The sequence below is a fragment of the Ischnura elegans genome, chromosome 6, assembly GCF_921293095.1.
Source record: "Ischnura elegans chromosome 6, ioIscEleg1.1, whole genome shotgun sequence".
Classification (NCBI taxonomy): Eukaryota; Metazoa; Arthropoda; class Insecta; order Odonata; family Coenagrionidae; genus Ischnura; species Ischnura elegans.
Window position 1 is genome coordinate 89,170,837 of NC_060251.1, and position 5,042 is coordinate 89,175,878.

A 5,042-nucleotide genomic window follows, 5' to 3' on the forward strand; every position below is an offset into this window, starting at 1 on the left:
AGTGTGACCTCAAACTACTTTACACTAAATAAATCTTCGACAAGCCTATCTGATGAAGTGCCTTCTATCGTTACGCCTTCTGTACTGTATTTTTTACTTCAATACTGTGTCTTATGGAGCTCTTCTGGCACTTTTCAATTCTTTTGTATGTGTTAATAATATTATTGTACATTTTTATTGAATATATGTAAGTTTTTAACACTATTACAGTACAAAGTTCTTAAAGTAAGCACTTTTTCATAGTAGTATGTATACTGTCCACTACATACTGTATGCATGTTGTTGCATTATATATGAAGTATATAGGGAAAAATGTCCACGAAAATTGCTGAAGTCTGTAAGTTTGCGTATCTGAATTATTTTCACTTCTGAGTTAGAGGGAAAAAATACCCCTTAAAGACTGCATCGCAATTGGATCTAATTTTTTATGACTTTTACAAAAAATGTGACTAGTAAATCTTTGAAAGTATCTTATTTATGATATTAAATATTTTATTGCCTCAGTTATACAACCTTTAACATCAAATTTAGTGCGATTGAACCACCTCAAAAACTTTGAGAAAAGTTTTAATGCTTCTGTGAGTAAAAATGTGCTCATTTAGAGATAAAATGCTGAAATGATAGACATTATTTACGCATCCAATAAAAACCGAAAAGGTGTAATTATGATTTCCAAAATAGGACGAACTTAAAAGTATACGTCATATTTGTTGTTCGATCATTAACCTTGGCATGGGAAGAATTATCATTGATCAAGATATTCGATATATAAGACATGAGTTAAGCAAATTATCCAAGATACATTCACCAAAGTCGCTTAGCTGTCATATCTCTTAGAAACTTCTACTTAAGAGAACGCATTTTTCCTTCGCGATCGGGCGTAACTCTTTATTTAAATCGCGAAAAATGACTCATTTAATCCGTACCTTATTATTTGGAGATTTTCAGACTGTTTCGCGTAAGCTTTTAACCCTTAGCTGCATGAATTTCTAAATACCTACGCCCCAAAAAATGTTTTCTTTATAAAATACATGTATAACTAGAAACGCTTCAATTTCTATGCCTTAATAACTTTTCTGCAATTTTTGTAATTTTTAAGGAAATTTTTAATACATATCACATGTGATATATAATGTTTACTTGAGGTACAATACGTTATATACCTTCGCTATATATACGTTACGCTCAATCCTTCGCGATATTAATGGCAAAGTTTTTAAATGCGTTAAATAATTTTAACAAGCATTATTAACAACTATTTATAGCATTTAATTTGGCTTACGCGACTTTCTGTTACACATTTATGGTTGTAATCAATATATCACATGAATGAAACTGCTTTAAAAAAACGCGTATTAAGTATTTTATGAATATCTCCATCATTATTATGCATATATTTGATGCCCATGCATGAAATTATATATGATATGAATGATTTTTCGTAGTTAAAACAGTTATTCTAGTGGAATGTATATTCTTTAACCATTACTAAATGGCGTCTGTGAGACGCCGAGCGACTAATTGCGTATTAAAATGTGACGCGACTGACGGAGGGTTAAATGGATTTGTATCACAGATTTGGAAATTTTCCACAAAAGGTTTTCATTTCATATACTCATTGGAAACTCACGGGCGTACCCAGCGAGGGGCGGGAGGGGGGAACTACCCCCCCCCCCCTTAGAATCAAAAATCGCAAATTTCTTTAAGGAAGACAATATTTTTTCAAGCAAATAATTTTAAAAACCAATAAAGAGCTGTTACAGTTTCCTTAAAATGTTGATTTCATTCGCCTTTCCCATGCTTAAATCTTACCTACAACTTGAACAACCATGGCTTGCACCCCCATAGTTTTGATCCTGTGTACGCTCTTGTGAAAACGTCTCATTGGCTCCTGTACTTTCACCTATTAGATAAATAAATAGCACTCGGGTTTCTCCTCATACTCGTTTCACATGCGGGAAGCTCACTTTCTTCAACATAATTAGAAGCTGATCGCCTTTGGCACCTATTGACTGCTTCGAGAACCACATAGTATAACGACGGGGTGTATCAAATCTGATACACCATGCGTTAGAGAGGAGGAATTTTGCCCTTGAGAAATAACTGGAAAAGAGTGTAGTGAATCATATTGTAGTAGCAAACATACCTAAGTTAACATTATATAAACTCTGTTTTCTTTACATGGGGCCAAAGTTATTTCATTCACTGCTCGCTAGAATAAAAAATATAAATCCTCAAATGTAATGCTAAGACTTGCCAAAGACTGGCTTTTCTCGCAAGAAATAATAGAAAATTTATTTTAATGTTATTTATTTAAAACACTCATGTATTATTTACTGCATTATAACTTTTTCGTTGGCATACATTTTGTTATTTAATAGTGGCTTAATTCTGGTCCTATGACCTTGGAGACCACATAAAGCTCCTTCAATTTGTAATTTTTGTATTCAGATGTAAAAACAAAATGTAGGAGTAAATAAATTATTATTATTATTATTATTTTTGCTATTTGGTTTCACAGCATTTTTGCCGGTTTTCGGCGAGGTACGGGTATCACCGAGCCCTCTCGTATTTTTACTCGGCGATGAAAAATTTTCTGACAGTCCGACATGTATTTAAAATTGCTGCTTTTTGTACTGTAATTAACATGTTATTATTATTATCATTTTTTCCTTTCAATTTTCTTCAGTTTTCACTGAGTTGTTGTAAAGAGCACGGGTTCACACCAAGGTAACTCTTTCCTGTGGAATTGCGTTGAGAAATGTTCTCGTGATATGACAGGTTGAAATTATTACAGCCTTTTGCAATTTGATGTATGTATTTGGATGAAGGTTGAATATTCTGAAACTGTTTTTATATTGTTTTATTTATTATTATTATTTTTGTATCATTCGATATATGAAATCATATGAAACTCGTATATGATACAAAATGCAGAGAAGAGTTAATCAACATCTGCATGTATCTCAAACAAATAAGCTTTACTGGTGAAATAGACAAGTTTTATGTGTGAAAATACTCAGGAAAATTTGAGATACAGTCGAATGCTGGCCAGGATCTATTTTTAATGTAATACTTAAACTTTCAACATGATTTCATTATTTTCAAAGGTGTAATACTGAAGGAAAAAAGCAGTCTAATGGGAGAGATGAGTACTCATAAAGTATTGAAATTTTTCCCTTCTTTGCGCATCACACATATTGAAGTGGTTGACTCAACCGAATATGGACGTGCTCGACTTTCGTGTACCATTGAGGTGGATAAATTCTGACAGATGAAAGGGAATTGCCGCATGAATCTCTGTGGAGTGGAGATTACGTCCTAACATCTCCCCAAGTTATATATTCCTTAAAAAGTGACATAACGGTTTCCATGGATGCTTTCCATACCACGTCCATTCCAGCTTACCTCATGCTGGAAACGGGACCCCACAGAGCAGGGAAGGAAGTGCTCGTGTGGCAAAACAAATACCACAAATTATTTGCCTTGCCCTTAACGAAATCGAAAAAAAAGTAAGATGAAGAGCATTTCTAGTGTTTTTTTTTACCCGCGAACGGAAATGTGAATGCCGTGAGCGGCGTAGGGACAGCATAAGGTGCGTACGTACCGTAAGAGAATTAATATTCACGTCTAGACTAGTGAAATGGAATATTGAATGTTTTTTTTTTCGTTTTAATTTTCCTTGTTAACCGGTAGTGGCTTCTACGAAAACATAAGCAAATCCCTAATCCATCATAGTCATTGAAAGTGTTCTTGGAGTATATATCGGTCACAAACGTAAACTGCAACAACTATTCAATGGCTTTTTTCTTCCACATCTATTCACTAACCTATTAACCAACATAATACGCGTGTAACAGGAGTTAGGCCACTATAAGTGTTTCGTGGTTACGATAAACAATTTTTCTGAATATTTTTGTGAAATCGAGAAAATTTTCTTTCTCCTTACCCAAAAAATAATTTTTTCCTCTGCCCCATGCTATAGATTTGTGTGAGTGTAGTAAAATGGCTTAAAATAATTTATTGACGTGGATGACCATACAATTTATCTAAATTTCCAACGTTGGTTCTATCGTAATGAGCTTTCTTTCCGGATTTTTTGCGTACCTTAGATAATTAAAGAGCTGTAACGAACACGGGAATATATTTTAATTTCCTTTGAAAGCACATATCCTCACGAAAAGTTTCTTTAAAATGCTCATTTTCGCCTATTTTCCCCCAGCCACAATGCTAAGCTCTTAATTTTCCCCATCTATCAGATATTCTTCCACAAATCACGGATTCACGCACCACAATCACAGACCAGTGCCACGGATTCACGCCATCATTCCGAATCACGGATCAGTGCCTATTGAATTGATAAACAGTACATTGGAATAAGTATGTTGAGGAATGTAGGTACCTAAAGGAAAGAAGAAGTTTTATACAATTCAGTGATTGGACGGATCGTGAGCATCTTCAAACTGGTGATCAATTCTTGGTTGGCGCCTGGCAACATGATTCGGAAGCATTACTTACGGCCACGGGATAGTTGTCCTCTCTGAAATGTGGAAGGTGTAGCTTGTTTGTGCTAAATTTAAAAAAATATGCTGATAAGTATTTTTGTTTTTATATCAGACAACGTAAAAATTGAGGTTTTTAAGAAGTGAGGGCTAATAATGCGAAATCATATCTTATGATGTATTAAACTCGCTAGGTAAATAATGAAATGGAGTTAAAAATCAAATTTTTATAGTTCTATACTTAAAATTACCTAATTGTATATTATTATTTCGCCACTTTAAAATAATACACTGGAAATGGCTATTCTTATTCAGTATTCAGGATATTTATCCTAAAATAATGTGAGAAGAGGTGGATTAAACCATTAACAAAAATATATTTGATAGAAGGCTGAAAAATTGAAACAATCCTGGGTTACATCAAAGTTTAATTGTTATGGACATGTTCCTCCCTTTTAAAATCTAAGAACTTAGATTTGATATTGGTTTTGCCTATCATAGGGTTTGGTTATCAAAAATGAAAGAATATATCTCACAAAA